Below are 20091 nucleotides of genomic sequence, written 5' to 3'. Positions count from 1 at the left end.
TTGAGGTATATGACATTATGAAGGGTACAGACAGACCCTATCTGTTTTCCCCTTATCAGTAGTAGATAAAACAGAGGGCATAGGTTTAGAGTAAGGGGAAGAGAGTTAGAGATGATCTGAAGGGGACCTACTTCACCTAGAGAGTGGTGAGTGTGTGGAATCCTTTGCCAGAGAGAGTAGTGAAGCAGAGTCGCTGATAGTATTTAAGAATTGTTTAGATGAGCACAGGAATAGAGGACAATGGATCAAGTGCTGGGTGATGGGATTAATACAGAATAGTGCCTACCGGTACATGCGGACAATGGTTTGAATGGACTGTTTCCATGTTGTGCATCGGGATCTGGACCAGCTAGAAAAATGAGCTGAAAAATGGCAGATGGAACTTAATGCAGACCAGTCAGTTTGAGGTATTGCACTGCAGTAGGATCAACTAGGGTAGGACTTACACAGTGGATGGTAGGGCACTGAAGAGTGCGGTAGAAGAAAGGGATCTGGGAATACAGGTCATTGAAAGTGGCGTTATAGGTAGGTAGGGTCATAAAGAAATCTTTTGACACGTTGACCTACATAAAAGAAAGTACTGAGTACAGGAGATGTGCTGTTATGTTGAAGATGTCTGAGATGTTGGTGAAGCCTAATTTGGAGTATTATGTGCAGTTTTGGTCTCCTACCTACAGGAAAGATGTAAATAAGGTTGAAAGAGTACAGAGAAAATTTACAAGGAGTTTATAGGCATTGTGTAGGCAGAAGAGACAAACAAGAGAAAATCTGCAGGTTCTGGAAATCCAAAATGCTGGAGGAACACACACAAAATACTGTACAAAAAGAGTACACTTGACATTTTGGGCTGAGACCCTGAAGAGTCTTTTCCATAGATGCTGCCTGGCCTGCTGAGTTCCTCCAGTATTTTGTGTGTGTTGCGTAGACAGAAGATACTAGTTTAGTTGGCTATTTGATTACTAACTTAGTTGGTTCAGCACAATACTGTGGGCCAAGGGACCTGTTCCTGCACTGTACTGTTCTATTTTCTATGTTAACTGGTAATTATCATCTTGTTATGTGCAGGGGCTTTCTGTTTGCAAACCGGTTGCTATGTTTTAAGCAACCATGCCACTTCAAAGTGGCTTGGCATGGTTGGGATGTTCAGAAGGAGTGAAAAGTATGATATAAATCCAAATGTTCTTTCCGCCTTACCATCTGAAAATGCCTTTCTGTGAATGTTTGTAGTAGCACACCCAGGTGGATCATCATTATATGTGTGTACAAAGTAAATAGTTTCATTTAGACCGCTACATCTCTGTGCCAAGACAGCGAGATTACAATTGTAGATCTTACAGGCATGTAATAAAACATTTCCACAGGGAGCTTTGAAACCCAGCAGCACAAAACAGTCAAACAAGGACAGACTGTGGCTTTGGAAAACACAGTGCAAAATGGTCAAAATGATAAATAGGGTTTGAAAAATAAAAATGAGATCCTTTTCATTGCAGCCAATCCAGTACAACATCAGCATCTACAAGGGGCACAAATCTCAAAGACCCTTTTATTATTTATTATTTTTATTTATTTAGAGATACAGTGCAGAACATGAGATAAGAGGTGACCTGATAGGGGTGTATAAGATGAATTGAATTGAATGAACTGAATTTATTTCTTACATCTTGGGGGCCCATACCAAACTTCCTCAACCATCTGAGATGTAAGAACCGCTATTGTGCCTTTTTTCACCACACAGCTAGAGCGTATAGACCACGTGAGGTCCTCAGTGATGTGGATGCCAATGAACTTAAAGCTGTTTACCCTCTCAACCCCAGATCCATTGATCTCAATAGGGGTTAGCCCGATTCTTTTCCTTCTGTAATCCACAACCAGCTCCTTGATTTTTTGCGACATTGAGGGACAGGTTGTTTTCTTGACACCACTATGTCAGAGAGGTGACTTCTTCCCTGTAGGCCACCTCATTATTGTTTGAGATTAGGCCAATCAGTGTAGTGTTGTCAGCAAATTTAATTAGCAGATTAGAGCTGTGGGTGGCAACGCAGTCATGGGTATACAGGGAGTAAAGAAGGGGACTTAGTACACAGCGCTGAGGGGCTCCTGTGTTGAGAGTCAGAAGAGTGGAGGTGAGGGAGCCCACTCTTACCACCTGCTGGCGATCTGACAAGAAGTCCAGGATCCAGCTACAATAAGGCAGAGGTCACTGAGCTTCTTGTCAAGCCTGGATGGAACTATGGTGGTGAATGCTGAACTGTAGTCCAAGAACAGCAATCTCACATAAGCATCCTTCTTCTGTGGAAGGACAGTATGTAGAGCAGTGGCTATTGTGTTGTCTGTCGATTGGTTGTGTCGATAGGTGAATTGTAGGGAGTCCATTTTGGGTTGTAGCAAGCTGCAGATGTAATCCTTGATCAGCCTCTCAAAGCATTTGCTTATTATTTAGGTGAGTGCAACAGGATGCCAGTCATTCAGGCATGTTACCTTGGTCTTTTTTGGTACAGGGACGATGGTGAATAATTTGAAGCAGGAGGGCACTCTACAGTGGGAGAGGGAGAGATTAAAAATGTCTGGAAACACACCTGCCAGTTGAGCTGCGCACATCCTGAGTACTCACCTTGGGATGCCATCCGGTCCTGCAGCTTTGTGACTGTCCAGTTGTTGGAAACATCTGTGTACCTCAGTCTCAGAGATGACCAGGTTGCAGGCTGTAACAGTGGCTTTCCTCAGAGGCTCAGAGTTAGCGACATCGAACCCGGCATAAAAGTGATTGAGCTCATCTGGGAGGGAGGCTGCGATGTTGGCGGCACCACGACATTTGGCTTTGAAGTCTACGATGGTATGCAACCCCCGCCACAAATCACATGTGCTATTCATTGGGAATCCTGACTCGATCTTCTCCCTATATTGGTGTTTCGCAGCCTTGATAGCTTTGCGCTGATCATAGCTGCTTTTCTTGAGCTCTAGCTGATTGCCAGCAATGTAAGCTCTGTGTCACGTGGTAAGTGCTGCTCGCACAGAAATATTGATCCAGGGTTTCTGGTTCAGGAATACTCTGACCAACTTCAGGGGGACAACATCATTGATACACGTCCGGATGAAGCACGTGACTCCATCCGTGAACTCAGAGACACCCTCATCATGGAAGACATTCCAGTCGACATCATTGAAGCAGTCCTGCAGATTGGAGGCCGATTGGTCGGACCAACAGTGGACGATTTTAACTATCGCCACCCCTTGTTTCAGCTACTGTCTGTATGTTGGCAAAAGCAGGATCAGAGTGGTCTGATTTTCCAAAAGCTGGGCGAAAGAGAGCTTTGTAAGCGTTGTGGAAGGGAGTGTAACAGTGGTCAAGTATCTTATCTCCACGAGTGCTCACCTGGATGTGCTGACAAAACTTTGGAGAGACTTTCGTCAGCAATGCTCGATTAAAGTCACCAGTGACGATGAAGGCAGCCTCTGGGTGTGCAGACTCCAGTGTGTTGATGGTGAGATGATGAGAGGCATTGATTGTTTGGGTAGCCAGAGGCCTTTTCCCAAGGCTGAAATGGCTAACACAAGGGGGCATAGTTTTAAGGTACTTGGAAGAAGGTACAAGGGGGATGTCAAATGTAAATTTTTTACACAGAGAAAGGTGGGTGTGAGGAATGCACTGCCAGTGAAGGTGGTAGAAGCAGATACTTTTAAGCGAACCTTAGATAGAGTGTCTTTTAAGTGACCCTTAGATAGGTACATGGAGTTTAGAAAAATAAAGGGCTAAGCAGTAGGGAAATTCTAGGCAGCTTCTAGAGTAGCTTACATGGTTAGCACAACATTGTGGGCCTGTAATGTGCTGTAGATTTTCTATGTTTCTAATAGACCTTTCAAGCCACTCTATCCAGCAACCCACCTACTTAACTCCATCCTAATCATGGGACAATTTACTATGACCAGTAAACCTACCAACTGTGGGAGGAAACTGGAGCACCTGGGGAAAACCCACATGGTCACGGGGAGAACTTACAAACTCCTTACAGACCTCAAAGTTCAAAATAAATGTTATTATCAAAGTACATATATGTCACCACATACAACCTTGAGATTTAATTTCCTGTGGGCATACTCAGCAAACCTATAGAATGGTAACTATAACGGGGGTCAATGAAAGATCATCCAGAGTGCAGAACTATAACAGGACCCCAAGATTGGGGGGAGTGTAGTGGACAATTGGGAAGGCTATCATGGCTTACAGAAGGATCTGCATCAGCTGGAAAAATGGCAGATGAAATTTAATGCAAACAAGTGTGACTTTACTGGGACCAACCAGGGTAGGTCTTACACAGTAAATGGTAGGGTACTGAGGAGTGTGGTAGAACAGAGCAATCTAGGAATACAGATCCATAATTTGTTGGAAGTGGCGTCACAGGCAGATAGGGTTGTAAAGAAAGTTTTTAACATATTGGCCTTCATAAATCAATGTACTGAATACTAGATGTTACGTTGAAGTTGTATAAGATGTTAGTGAGGCCTAATTTGGGGTATTGTGTGCAGTTTTGGCACACAAGATGTAAAGAAGGTTGAAAGAGTACAGAGAAAACTTACAAGGATGTTGCTGGGTCTGGAGGACCTGGAGGAAAGATTTAGTAGATTAGGACTGTATTCTTTAGAATGTAGAAGATTGAGAAGAGATTTGATAGGGTTATACAAAATTATGAGCAGTATAAATAGGGTAGATAAAAGCAGGCTTTTTCCACTGAGATTGGGTGGGACTACAACCAGAGGTCATGGGTTAAGAGTAAAAGATGAGAAATTTGAGGGGAGCATGAGGAGAAATTTCTTTACTCAGCAGGTTGTGAGAGCGTGGAAAGATCTGCCAGCGCGAGTGGTCCACGTGAGGTTGAATTCAATGTTGAAAAGAAGTTTGGATAGGTACATGGATATTAGGGATATGGATTGCTATGGTCCTGGTGCAGGTCAAGGGGAGTAGGCAGTTTAAATGCTGTCAGCATAATCTAGATGGGCTGAATGGACTTTTTCTGTGCTATACTTCTCTATGACTATGACTCTAGATAACTTACACACAGAGTACACTGTCAGCTGGCATCCATAAAATTTAACTGTCTTGACCATCTGCTTTAAATTTGAGATTCAGGATAGTTGGTAAAATGGAAGGAAAATGTTGTTTTGATGCCAGCTTTGCTCCATGTGAATACTAAAAAAAACTTCATAATATTTCATGTCAAGAGGAAATGTTAAAATCTTTATAAACTCTGAACAAGATCTTTTACAGTGATTGTAACATACTGCCAGTTTGTGTTGACAAGGTTTAAACAATCAGTAAATCATTCAGCTAGCTACTATTTTTTCAACAGTGGGAAAGATACCATAAAACTTTTGAAAGACTTAAAAAGATTTTCTATTCTATTAAGCATACAAGTAGTCCCAGATACTCCTTTGAAACTTACTTAAGGCCCGTTACACCATTGGTGTTTAAGCCAGCAATGAAGGTCCTCCATCTCTGTTTGTCCTTGGCCCCAGGAATGGTTCAGGGTCCTCATTTCTGCCTCTACAGTTTGGCGGCAAGTTGTCTTTGGTCTCCTGTGTTCCCCCCACCCTCCAGGAATTCAGTGAAGTGCTGTCATGATGATAGAGTTGGCCTCTCTTCTCATCACATGCCCAATCCATCCCCACTGCATGATAACTGTGGCCATGTTCTCTTGATGAAACTGAAGGAGTAGATTAGGGCATGGTTGGATACTTGGTCAGAAGATATGGAGCAGCTTCCAGAGGCTCATGGTGTGAAATGATGACAGTTTAGCAAGGTCATTCTCTATTATGAGCCAGCATTCTGCTGCTTTTAGTGACACACAGAATATGTAGGCTGTAACAACAGATTTCTGCAGTTATTTGTGCTAGCTTGCCAGTGATGTACATGGTTTGTACATTCCAGAAACCAATTTTGGCCTTGGTCTTGGTGGTGTTCAGGGCTTCCTTCATTGAGCTAGTAGCTTCCTCTCAGTTTTCACTATTGTCAGCAATGCAAGTCTTGGGTGAGACTCTGAAATACGTTGCACACAGACGTAAAAGGATCCTTCATTGCTGCTTCCATAACAGTTTTGTTTGAAGGTCAGGGTTGTTAGCCCTGAGATGACTTTGAAAGTTAGATCACTAATTGACATCTTCCTTTTAAGATGAAAACACAAAATTCTGGAGGAACTTGGTAGATCAGACAAGCCTGAAATGGCGACTGCTTATTCCTTTCCAGAGAGACTACCTGATTTGCTGAGCTCCTCCAGCATGTGTTACTGTGTTACTATGGATTTCCAGCCTCTGTACAATCTGTAGTGTTTATGATTTCCTCTGAAGGTGACTTAGAAGGCAACTTAAAAGCCTATAATTTTGCTTGTAAAATTCATTGACTCCTTTGGATATCAACGCACAGTCAGACAATGAAAACAATGTTGAAGCATCCCAAGATTGAAATATGAGACAGTAGTATATGTTGCTGTTGAAAGAAGGCGCTCTCTCTCTCTCTCACACACACACACACACACACACACACACACACACACACACACACACACACACACACACACACACACACACACACACACACACACACACACACACACACACACACACACATCCTCGAGTCGGGGGAACTCGAATAAGCGATGCTGCAGACTGTAACATCGAAACAGCGAGCTGTTGGTCTCACCTTCACCTGTTGCAGGAGTGATATTTCTCTCTCACTTGATAGTGAGAAAGAGAGAGAGGGAGAGAGAGAGAGCCTGTCTGAGATGTCGAAGTGTTGGGATGGACAGTAGTTTTTGATGGACTCTAGATAATGGTCTCTAGGGGTTTGGTATTGCTTGCCATTAGGTGGTGGAAGTTGATGTTTTGCTGGACCAAGGGGGAGGGAGGAGGGGGGAGGGTTGATGCCTTTGCTGCTGCTTGTGCGTGGGGGGGGGAAGGGGCTTTGAGGATCTAAACTTTTTCTGTCATTTATTCTTTGGGGTTTTTCTTCTGTTTTGTAGATGTCTATGAAGAGTAAGGATTTCAGACTGTATACTATATACATTCTCTGATAGTAAGTTAACCATAGAAACATTGAATAATCAGTAAAAAAAAGGTTTCAATGCTTCTGTATAACATCAGCAAATTACTGTAATTGCCGTAGGTACATTGCAAATGTTTTTTAAAGAACTGGAAGAACGGTTTAGTCTCAAAGATAAGGCAACAAATGATTTTTAAACAGTATTTTGTGATTCAATCACAGGGTACCATCTTTAGTTAAAAAAGCTATTAAACTTTGATCTCCTCATGATGTGGTGTATGATTTGATACCAATCTAAAACCCTTTTCATCTACTCCACAAGTGTTAATACTCAAATAGCCTGACTTTTAAAACTTTTTTGTTTTTAACTTCACAGGTTTCACAAAGCTCTTTTGGTTGTATTCTGTATATAGTTAAGCCTGGACAAAGCAGATAACTCTCTTTCAACACAGACTAAACAGGCAACAGCATTACAAACAAAAGAAAATCTGCAGACACTGGAAATCAAAGCAATACACACAAAACGTTGGAGGAACACAGCCAGGCACGTCTATGGAAAAGAGTGAACAGTCAATGTTTCAGGCCAAGACCCTTCATCAGGACTGGTAAAAAAAGACAGGAAGTCAGAGTAAGAAGGTAGGGGAGGAGAGCAAGAAGTACAAGGTAGTAGGTGATAGGTGAAACCGGGAAAGAGGGAGGGTCGAAATTAAGAGCTCCGATGCATTCATTTCCAACGGTTGAATAGTGCTGTTCGTTGCACGGAAGAGAACTAATGAGAATCCGATGTCTGTTTTTCCTACAATTCTCCAGCATTATTCTGAAAAATTTGCTCTTCTGATCCTATACCAGTCAGATCTGGCTTAGGATTGGAGATTTAATAAGTTCATTTGGGCTGGAGAATGGTCAAAGTAACCTGCTATCAAATCTTGGCATGGTGATCCAGGGGCAGGCCCTCTACTTGCTTTTGAGGCTTTGCTACCTAACTCTCAGATGTGTAAGGTCAGCAGGATCAGCCATCCCACCTCTCAGCCAGTCATCATCATCATTATCATTGTGTGCCATGTTGTATGATGTGGGTGATCATGGTCTTTCCATGACTGTGATTGTTCTTGGCAAATTTTTCTACAGAAGTGGTTTGCCATTGTCTTCTTCTGGGCAGTGTCTTCACAAGACAGGTGGCCCCAGCCATTATCAATACTCTTCAGAGATTGTCTGCCTGGCATCAGTGGTCGCATACCCAGGACTTGTGATCTGCGCTGGCTGCTCATACGACCATCCACCATCTGCACCACATGAATTCATGTGACCCTGATTGGGATATGGGGTGGGGGGCTAAGCAGGTACACCTTACCTAAGGGAGACCTGTAGGCTAACAGAGGGAAGAATTGCCTTCCACCTCCTTTGATAGAGACGTATCTCCACCTCGCCAGCTCATCTCCACCTCGCTGGCTCATCTCTCAGCCAGCAGGCAGTAGATTTATTCACTACCTTTGAACAGACACTCTTAACCAACACCTCATTGTTATGATGAGAGAAATTCTGTTACTAAATATGATATAATATCCTGTCTGCTCAGAAGAACATCTTCAAAAGGAAAGCCTATCAGCATTTCTCCTTTAAATATCACGGAGAAAGCAGACATGTTTCATTCACATGCTGTTTACTAACCTTACTGTGCACAAAGTAGATGCTGTGCTTCCTAACTCAACACGTTGACTAAGTTTCAGAAGGGAACTGCTTAAATACCATCGATAAATTTGCTGATGATACAACCATTGTTGACAGAATCTCAGATTGTGACAAGAGGGCGTACAGGAGCGAGGTATGCCAGCTAGTTGAGTGGTGTTGCAGCAACAACTAGCACACAACATCAGTAAGACCAAAGAGCTGATTGTGGATTTCAGGAAAGGTAAGACAATGGAACACACACCAATCCTTACAGGGGGATCAGAAGTGGAGAGAGTGAGCAATTTCAAACTTCTGGGTGTTAATATCCCTGAGGACCTAACCTGGCCCCAACATATCAATGCAGCTAAAAAGAAGGCAAGACAGTGGCTATATTTCATTAGGAGTTTGAGTTTGAGAAGATTTGGTGTAAAATACTCGCAAATTTCTACAGATGTACCGTGGCGAGCGTTCTGACAGGCTGCACCACCATCTGGTATGGGGTGGCTGCTACTGCACAGGATTGAAATAAGCTGCAGAGAGTTGTAAAATTAGTCAGCACTATCATAGGCACTAGCCTCTGTAATATCCAAGACATTTTCAAGGAGCGGTGCCTCGAAAAGGTGGCGTCCGTCATTAAGGACCCCCACCACTCAGGAAATTTCATCTTCTTACTGTTACCATCTGAAGGAGGTACAGAAGCCTGAAGTCACACAGTCAACAATTCAGGAACAGCTTCTTCTGCAAACTAATTATCCGATTTCTGAATGGACATTGAACGTATATATAAAAATGGCAAAGTTAACAAATGTCATGATATAAACTGGTGATATTAAACCTAATTCTGATTCTGTTTGTGTAAAAGGAAAGGTAAGGTAACAGACAATGACTAGCTACTGAAAGCAGTCATTCTGATCAAAAATTTGGATTCAGCCTAATCCAGCCTAGTAAATTATTATAAAAAAAAGTCAGACTCAATTTCTTGAATCTTCCCATGTTTCATAATGGCTTATTCTGAGGAAAATGCAACATAGATTCTCAACAAATTTTTTTCCAAGAAAATGTAGCACGGTTAACATTTTAATCTGTAACCTAAACTTCATCCCAACCAGCATTGCCAATATCCCCGTCTAATGTCACTAAAAGAATTGTTGAAATCAGTGAGTTGGCAAAGAATACAGTTTCCAGCTTTGTACGTCATTGGCTCCATTGAGACACAAAGGTTCCGTTTTCACAGATTGGGTGATGGAATTGGAACACAGTGGTGCAACAACATTGTTAATTATAGTTGGAGTCCTACTTGGTTTTTATTTATGTTGCTTAGCAATGCTCAAGTCACTCAGGATGCTTCTAATCGGTAGACTCACATGGTCTGCTGCTGCTAACGGCAGCATTACCTCAAACACAGTCACTAAAATGATTCTGTATCAACATTATTCTGATAAAGAGCATTTCTGAAATTTCTGTGCAATTTATCCTTAACCCCATCTACTCTTGTATGAAACCTGGATGTGAGAGTTAGTGTCCAATGCCCCAGGGGCTGTGGTTTCTGGACATCTACACTCAGTGGCCACTTTATTAGGTACCTCATGTACTTAATAAGGTTGCCACTGAGTGAATGTTTGTGGTTTTCAAGGTTCAACGTGTTGTTCTTTCAGAGATGCTCTTCTGCACAGTATTGTTGTAACACATGGTTATTTGAATTACTGTCACCTTCTTGTCAGCTTGAACCAGTCTGGCCATTCACTTCTGACCTCTCTCTTTAACAAGGTGTCTTTGCCCACAGAACTGCTGCTCGCTGGAATTTTTGCACTATTATCTGTAAACTCTATAGAGACTGGGGAACCCAGGGGATCAGTAGTTTCTGAGATACTCAAGATCAAAAAAAGTAAAAAGGGCCCAAAGGATCATTGGGGACCCAAGTCACCCCAACCACAAACTGTTCCAGCTGCTACCATCCAGGAAACGGTACCGCAGCATAAAAGCTAGGACCAACAGGTTCCGGGACAGCTTCTTCCACCAGGCCATCAGACTGCTTAATTCAAATTGTATTTCTATTGACTGTCCAGTTGTACATACAATTACAAATTACTATAAATTGCTCATTGCAAATTTAGATGGAGATGTAACATAAAGATTTTTACTCCTCATATTTATGAAGGATGTAAGTAACAAAGTCAATTCAATTTAATACCCTGTTTGGCAGCAACAATCGTTCCATGGTCAAAGTCACTTAGATCGCATTTCTTCCCCGTTCTGATGTTTGGTCTAAACAACAACTGAACCTCTTGACCATGTCTGCATGCTATTATGCATTAAGTTGCTGCCACATGATTGGCTGATCAGATACTTGTATTAACAAGCAGGTGTGCAGGTGTACATATGCACCTAATAAGGTGGCCACTGAGTGTATATTTTAAGAACTATGCATTCTATGATAAATTCACAAAAGCAGATTTCTTTTTTGATAGCTTGCTTTGGTTGGAAATGGAAAAAAATCACTATTTAAGTACATTTACCATTAAGCACATCTATATTAAACACTGTCGTAGGATAGCAGCATCCATCACCAGAGATCCCAACCACCTAGGTCATGCTCTCTTCTCGCTGTTGCCATCAGGTAGAAGTAACCAGAGCCTCAGGACTCACACCACCAGGTTCATGAACAGTTACTACCCCTCAACCATCAGGCTCTTGAATAGAAGGGGATAACTGCACTCACTTCCCATCCATTGAATTGTTCCCACAACCAATGATATCACTTTAAGGACTCTTTAATTCATTATCTCATGTCTTCATTATTTATTACTATTTATTGATATTTGCATCACACAGTTTGTTGTCTTTTGCACTCTGGTTGATCTTTCATTAATCCTGTTATAGTTACTATTTATAGATTTGCTGAGTCTGCCTACAGGAAAATGAATCTCAGGGTTGTTTCTGGTGACATATATGTACTTCGATAATAAAATTTACATCAAACTTTATATTTTTGTCCTGCATTGAGTTTGTACTGAGAAAACCAAGAGAAGTTTAAATCGATTCAAAACTAGATTAGTGCTTTTGTATCAGGAAAGATGAGTTAATATGCAGGAAATCATATAGCGTGAATCAGTCAATTTCACTTAATAATCTAAGAAAAAAATATTCAAAAGGCAATAATGTCATGTGCAAGGTAATCAGAATCAAGTTTAATATCACTGGCATATGTTGTGAAATTTGTTAACAGCAGCAGCAAAACAATGCAATACATGATAAATGTAGATAAATAGATAAATTACAGTGTATTTATATGTGTGTATGTATAGTAAATAGTTAAATTAAGAATAGTAGTGAAAAAACAGAAATGAAAAACAAAAGTGAAGTAGTGTTCATGGGTTCCAAAGTCCATTTCAAAATCAGATGGCAGAGGGGAAGAAAGCTGTTCCTGAATCGCTAAGTATGTCTTCAGGCTTCTGTACCTCTTTCCTGATGGTAACAATGAAAAGGGGCATGTACAGGCAATGGGGGTCCTTAATAATAGACACCGCCTATCTGAGGCTCTGTGCCTTGAAGATGTCTTTGAAACCATGGAGGGCGTGATGGGGCTGACTAATCTTACAACTTTCTGCAGCTAACCATCTTCCTGCAAAAGAAAGAGAGCAAGTAGAGTTTGGGGTTGTGAGCTCTTTTTTACTTTGGTACAGTGGCAACACTTCTGAAGAACTTCCTCATGTGTAAAGCTATTCTGCACATATTCTGCTCTTTCTAATCCTCTCAAAGCTACTAGATGGGTAGTTTATATTTCTAATGAAAGTTGCTTAGGCAGTTCAATGTTAATAGCAGTGGCTCCTAGTGGCTTTAAACTATTCCAAAATTCGAGTGGAAAGATCCCTCAAAGAGATCAGTAATAACATTGTCTTCCCTGCTGAATTTCTTAAAATTAGTGCTCTACTGAGAGTGTTTAGATAACATTTCTCTGTCACCTCCAGACCTTGTCCTGTGGAACATTGTGACAAATCCTCAGGGACTCCCCCACCGCTCAGGTCATGCTTTCTTCTTGTTGCTGCCATCAGTAAGGAGGTTCAGCAGCCTCAGGACTCACACCACCATGCTCAGGAACAGTTATCATCCTCAGCTATCGGGCCAAGAAACATATGTGAATCAGCCAAGTACAGTGTCCAAAGGTGAAGTTGTACTGGAGTTATGCTCTGTCTACACTCTTGTATGGGTCAGAATGCTGGCATGTGCCAAAGAACGACCTTGCTAAGCTGTTGTCATTTCACAGCATGAGCCTCTGGAAGATTCTCCCTATTTTCTAACCAAGAAAATTCTCCAGTCATGCCCTACTCCTTCTGTGTCATCAAGAGAACGTGACCACAATCATCAAGAGGACGTGTTGGAGATGGATTAGGTGATGAGAAGAGAGGCCAACTCCATCATCAAAATAGCAGTTCATTTGACCCCTGAGGGATGGAGGAAACTCGAGAGACCAAAGATAACATGACACCATACCACAGGGGCAGAAATAAGGACACCTGGGGCACAATAAAGATAGCTAAGGACAGAAAGAGATGGAGGACCTTCATTGCTGCCCTAAATCAGGCTTTTGAACTAAAGGGGATAAAGAGGAGGACCTCATTCAACTTCATACTTGTCCCATTATTGAAATGTTCCCAGTACCTATGGACTCAGTTTCAAGGACTGTTCAACTCACGTTTTTGATATTTATTGCCTATTTATTTGTTATTATTATTTCTTTCTTTTTGCATTTGCAGAGTTTGTTGTCTTTTCCACGTTGGTTGAATGCCCAAGTGGTCTTCCATTGAATTGTTATGTTTATTAATCTAATATACATTTATTGAGTATGCCCACAAGAATATGAAACTCATGGTTGACATATATGTACTTTGGTAACAAATTTACTTTGAACTTTGAATTTATGATTCTCTAGAACGGGGTTTCCCAACATTTTTTTCATGTCATGGACCTTAACCGAGCAGTCTATGGACCCCAGGTTGGGAACCCCTGCTCTAGAATCTCTGCCCTTCCCCAGTCTTGGTAACTCACATGTAATTGCTTTAACCATTCCTTCATGCCGACTCCCAATTCCCAAACCTCATTACTTCTCTCTCCTCATTTCGATGCTCTTTAACATCTCCCTCTTTGACAAAGCTTTTGATCACCTTTTCTAACATTGCCTAACTCAGTGTCCTTAGTGCCACTTTTTGTCTGATTAATTTCCTGTGAAGTACCTTGGTACATTTTACTCTATTAAATGTGCAGTACACTTGCAAATTCTTCTCTTTGGGAAGTTTCAATTATCAAGTCATTTACTGATATCAGTGAAGATCACAAGGATTTTCTGTTACTACTCTGAACTCCAGCTGAATCAGAATCAGCATCAGGTTCAATGTCACTGGCATATGTCATGAAATTTGTTATAGCAGTATAATGCAATATCTGATAACATAGAAAAAAATGTGAATTGCAGTCTAAGTGTGTGGGGGTATATATATATATAGAAGAAACTGTTCCTGAATCATTGAGTGTGTGTCTTCAGGCTTGTGTGTCTTCTTCCTGATGGTAGCAATGAGTACAAGACACGTCCCGAGTGGTAGGGGTCCTTATTGATGGATGCCATCTTTTTGAGGCATAATTTCTTGAAGATGTCTTGGATATTACGGAGGCTAGTGCCCATAATGGAGCTGACTAATTTTACAACTCTCTGCAGTTTATTTCCAACCTGTGCAGTAGCAGCTCCTCCCCCATCCCAGATGGTGATGCAGCCAGTTAGAATGTTGTGTAAATTTAAATTCTCTTTACTTTTAAATTTTGGATATGAAGTTCATTGGAAAACATTGCCTTTACATGAATGTTTTAATTCATATGACTTGTTTGAAAGGCCACTGCAGAGGGCAGTAAAGATTCAACCATATTGGTGTAGCTCTGTGGTTGTGTAGAACATTGGAATACAATAACAAAGAAATGGGAGAAGCTGTTTCACTCCTTGAGATTGTTTTATTACTCATGCCTGACTTGTGATCTGCCTCTATGTCCCCTCTTTTAGCATCTATCCCTTATCATAGTTAACAGAAGTCTGACAATCTCCTCTTTAAAATTAACACTTTTAAATTAATTACTCTTTACTTAAGAGATTTCAAATTTTCTAATGACCTCTGTGTGTAAAAATTCTTCTTAGCTCCACTGATGTGAAATGTCTGGTTTTAATTTTTAAGAGTCTCTTGTCTAGACTGCTCAATTAGTTCTAGCAACCTGATCAGTTCCGTTAAAGACCCTGAAAAATTCAATCATTCACCCCTTCACCTTTTACGTTCCAGGGTTTGTAATCTTAGATGACATAGTTTTTAACTCATGCCCTTCAGTAATCATTCTGGTAAAACTTTACTGTGTTACCTCCAAAACCAACATATTCATCTTAAGGTGCAGTGTACTGAACAGTTATCGTTACCCAGGTATGACCTAACAGGGGCTTTGTAGAGATGTAGCATAATTTCTCCCACGTGCAAGTATGTAGCATAATTTCTCCCTTGTGTATTATTTTATGTCCCACATCATTTTAATGGTCTTCAATCTCCAAGTCTCCCAGCTTTAGTTTGACAAAAATGAGCTGCACAGGTTTCAATTAAAGTTTGAAGTAAATTTATTATTGAAGTACATATATGACACCATAAAGAACCCTGAGATTCATTTTCTTGTATGCATATACAATAAATTTATGGAATAATAACTATAACAGAATCAATGAAAGACCAACCAACTAAGGCATTTAACCAGAGTGCAGAAGGCAACAAACTGTGCAAATAGAAATGGAAGAAATAATAATAATAAATAAATAAGCAATAAATATCAAAAACATGAGGTGAAAAGTCATTAAAAGTGAGTCCATTGATCGTGGGAACATTTCAATGATGGGGCAAGTGAAGTTGAGTGAAGTTAGCCCTTTTGGTTCAAGAATCTGATGATAGGGACTGTTCCTGAACATGGCTCCTGTATCTTCTTCCTGATGGCAGCAGTGAGAGGAGAACATGGTCTGGGTGGTGGGGGTCCCTGTGAATGGATGCTGCTTTTCTTCAACAGCGTTTCATGTGGATAGGCTCAGTGATTGGGAGGGCTTTACCCTTGATGGACTGCTGTGCTTTCTTCATAATTCCATTTACATGCTGGGCCAGGACAGGTCCTCTAAAATATTAACACCAAGGAATTTAAAGATGCTAATCCTCACCATCTCTAATTCTCTGTTGAGGACTGGCTCATGGACCTCCAGTTTCCTTCTGCTTAAGTCAATAATCAGCTCCTTGGCAACACGAGTGAATCTGCAGATGCTGGAAATAAATAAAAACACAAAATGCTGGCAGAACTCAGCAGGCCAGACAGCATCTTTGGGAGGAGGTAGTGACGACGTTTCAGGCCGAAACCCTTCATCAGCTCCTTGGTCTTGCTAACGTTGAGTAAGAGGTGGTTGTTATGGCACCACTCAGCCAGATTTTTAATACAAGGCAAAAAGGGGAACCTCTCTTTTTGGAGAGCGAGATCAGTGGTGGATTATTAGTGAAACCTGACAAGGGAATGAGAAACCTCAGGCACCCCCACCCAAACAGAATGGATGAGCCCTGCTGATTAAGTTATGGGTGCTTTGTATTGATAGATCGCATTGTCTGGACTGTCCCCGTGCACAAGAATGCTTGAGACCTTGGCCTGATAATCCTATCCTTAAACCCTCTGGACTGTGGTGCCTCGAGAGAAGGGACTATGCACCTGCTATAAGGCAAGCAGACACTCTGTTTAAGGGTTCTGTTATTGAATGTTTTCTATCATGAAAAATGGTGTTCTGTCTGTTTCTGTGTGTGTTTGTTGACACTATGGTACACAAAAGTTATGTGTTACACCTAATTTTCAGTAATGTAACATTTTCATAGATATTTCAATCTGCAGGAATACAAAGACCTAAAAATATATGGTTTTAAGATTGCTGACTTAGAAGTAATCTTTCAGCTCTTTTATTTAGATACATTCTGAACCAGATGTTTGGAGGATGATTTTGGTGCCAATTGAATCAGACAGACAGACATACTTTATTGATCCCGAGGGAAATTGGGTTTCCCCAATCACTAAGTATAGGTTAATCAAGGTGGCAGGGTCCAGGCCCCAGAGCGTATTGAAGCAATTGGACCTGATGATTGGCTGCTGAATAAAGTGCCGGGCCAGATTGAAAAAGTCAGGGTGTCAAGGCTTGAGACAACATGATGCTCAGCTCTGTGCTAAACTAAAGGTCTGTGGCTGGACTCTGTGGACTTCAGTTCGGAACACTATTTGCTTGTGTTTGTTGTTTGAATGGTTTGTTTTATTTCCTCTCTTCTGCACATTGGGTGTTCAATGGTCTCTTTTTTGAATGGGTTCTTTTGGGTTTCTTTGTTTCGTGGCTGCCTGTTAGGAGACAAATCTCAAGGTTGTGTTTTATATCTATATATATATATACACACACTTTGATAATAAATGTACTTTGAACTTTGATTTACTGTGTGTTAGTACATTGATGAAATTTCAAACTGGTGATGAGGAAAGCAGTTTCCCTCTATATTAGTTGAATGATCAGAGTGAGAATCAGACTCAGTTCTAATATAGCATATGTTGTGAAATTTGCTAACTTTGTGGAATACATAATAATGTAGGAAAAAACTGTAAATTACAGTAAGTATATATATGTGTATATTAAATAGTTCAATTCAATTAGTGCAAAAACAGAAATAAAATAAAACAGTGTTATAAAATGTAGTTTCTAATCAGTAATCGGATAGCAGAGGGGAAGAAGCTGTTCCTGAATCGCTGAGTGTGTGTCTTCAGGCTTCTGTACCTCCTTCCTGATGGTAATAATGAGAAGAGGGCATGATAATGTAGACTGTTGCTTGCTGTATGTTGTACTGAAAATGATTGTTCATGGTGCTCTCCTTCAACCTTATTTGTTGAAGGCTTTCTTTGTTGGAGATCTCTGCACGTACCGACAGGAGAGCACAGGAGAACAGAGCTGCCTTATCATTGGACTTTCGCTCTCACTGTTAACTGTGTTAACATTGTATAGTGTTGGAATAATACACCTCTCTGATTGTCTATATCAGGAGCTCATGCACAAGAATCACCGAGCTCATATATTAACAGAATGTAGTCCTCTAAAGTAAATAAACTGCTGGAGGATAAAAGTAAAGGTGATAATGTGATATGGTAGGGCAAATGTGAAGAAGGCATATGACAAGCTAATGAGTCTTCTTGAAACCTGCCATTATACACTTCTAAACTGAGTCTAAAGCTATTGTTAAAAGTATGAGACAAGAAGCCAAGGAGGATGAGAAAGTTGGTGTTTAAAGAAAGTTGGTCATTAAAGAATTTTACATTGTAATTTTCATGCCTCATTAGATTGCATAGACTGGTGGTTAAACTATCTCAGTAAATTCTGTTGAGAATTAGAAACAGAATCAGGTTTAACATCACTGGAGTATGTCATGAAATTTGTTGACTTTGCGGCAGTAGTACAATGCAATACATGATAAATAAACAAAAAAGAGAACTGAATTACAGCAAATATATTAAATAGTTAAATTAAAATAAGTAGTGCAAAAAGCAAATTTTTTTAAAAGTAGTGAGATAGCATTCATGGGTTCAATGTCCATTTAGAAATCGGATGGCAGAGCTGTTCCTGAATTGTTGAGTTTGTGCCTTCAGGCTTCATGATGGTAGCAATGAGAACAAGCATTGTCCTGGGTGGTAGGGGTCCTGAAAGATGGACGTCACCTTTTTGAGACATTGTTCCTTGGAGATGTCTTGGATATTAAGGAGGCTGGTACCCATGATGGAGCCGACTGATTTCACAACTCACTGTAGCTTCTTTTGATAGCATAGAAAGCCTATCATTTCAACTTGTAAATATGGTATCCAATGTTGCTGGAGAACTGAGTCAACTGCAGCCCATTGGGTATCTGTTCAGTCCATAGTCACAAAGCCATAGCAAAATCTAAGGAAACAGATCCAAGTCCACAGCTTATTGATGAGACACACTCAGTCCGTTCACATTACTGCATTGACCATCGTTCACCTTGAACTTGTCAGTTTCGAAGTGTTTCATTGGTAAAGGAATGGCACACTTCACAGCCTGCAGAATCAATGACATTCAAAATCACATCAGAAAATATGACTTATTTTTGTTTGGAAGTCCTTTCAGATGGGAATGCGTGGTATCTACTCCACATGCAATGATGGCAGCAAACATGCAGACTTCTGCATAGTAGTGTAGTGGTTAGCACAACGCTTTACAGTACCAACAACCTGGGATTCGATTCCCACTGCTGCTTCAAGAGAGTCAATCCAAAGAAAGCATCCAGTCCAGACAGAGTACCTGGACAAGTAGTGAAAACTTGTTCCAGCTGGTGTATTCACGAATATCTTCAACCTCTCGCTCCAGCAGTGTGCTTCAAGCAGGCTTCAATTGTACTGGTGTCCAGGAAGAGAGTGGTAACCTGTCTAAATGATTGTCACCCAGAGCCACTTAAGTTCACAGTGATTAAGTGTTTTGAGAGGCGATGTTGAAGCACATCAGCTCCTGTCTGAATGGTGACTTAGGTCTGCTCCAATTTGCCTACTGAATCAGCGGGTATACAGCAGATGCTATCTTGTTAGCTCTTCACACAACCCTGGGATATCTGGACAGCAAAGATGCATACATCAGGATGCTCTTTATCGATTACAACTCCGCATTTAACACCATCATCTTATCTAAAATAATCATTAAACTCTAAGACCTTGGCCTGAATACCCCTTTATGCAATTGGATCCTAGATTTCCTCACATGTCCGCCCCAGTCTGTTCAGATTGGCAAAAGCATCTCCTCCACAATCTCCATCAGCACAGGAACACCACAGGGATGTGTACTTAGCCTGCTCTTCACCTATAACTGACTGTGTGGCTATGTTCAACTCCAACACCATATACAAGTTAGCTGATGACACCACTTTTGTGGGCTGTATCAAAGGTGGTGATGAATCAGCATACAGAAGGGAGATTTAAAATTTGGCTGATTGGTGTCATAACAACAAAAGTCTTGCCGAAGGGTCTCGGCCTAAAACATCAACTGTACTTTTTTCCATAGATGTTGCTGGCCTGCTGAGTTGGCCCAGTTCCTCCAGCATTTTGTGTGTGTAACCTTTCACTCAATGTCAATAAGACCAAGGAACTGGTAGTAAGTAGACTTCAGGAGAGGGAAACCAGAGGTCCATGAGCCAGTAATCATTGGAGGATCAGAGATGGAGAAGGTCAGTAACTTTAAATTCTTGAGTGTCACAATCTCAGAGGGCATGTCCTGTACCCATTATACAAATATAATTGCGAAGATAGCGTGACAGCACCTC

The 20091-nt window shown here is 41.0% G+C and overlaps 1 long non-coding RNA gene across 1 annotated transcript in view; it reads left to right on the top strand.

Annotated features, from left to right (window-relative positions):
* Positions 1-20091, top strand: part of LOC140729275 (uncharacterized) — a 55191-nt gene that overhangs the window by 20722 nt on the left and 14378 nt on the right. The window lies entirely within an intron of this gene.

Source organism: Hemitrygon akajei, chromosome 6 (assembly GCF_048418815.1).
Source record: "Hemitrygon akajei chromosome 6, sHemAka1.3, whole genome shotgun sequence".
NCBI classification, from domain to species: domain Eukaryota; kingdom Metazoa; phylum Chordata; class Chondrichthyes; order Myliobatiformes; family Dasyatidae; genus Hemitrygon; species Hemitrygon akajei.
This window is presented reverse-complemented; position numbering and strand designations above follow the sequence as displayed.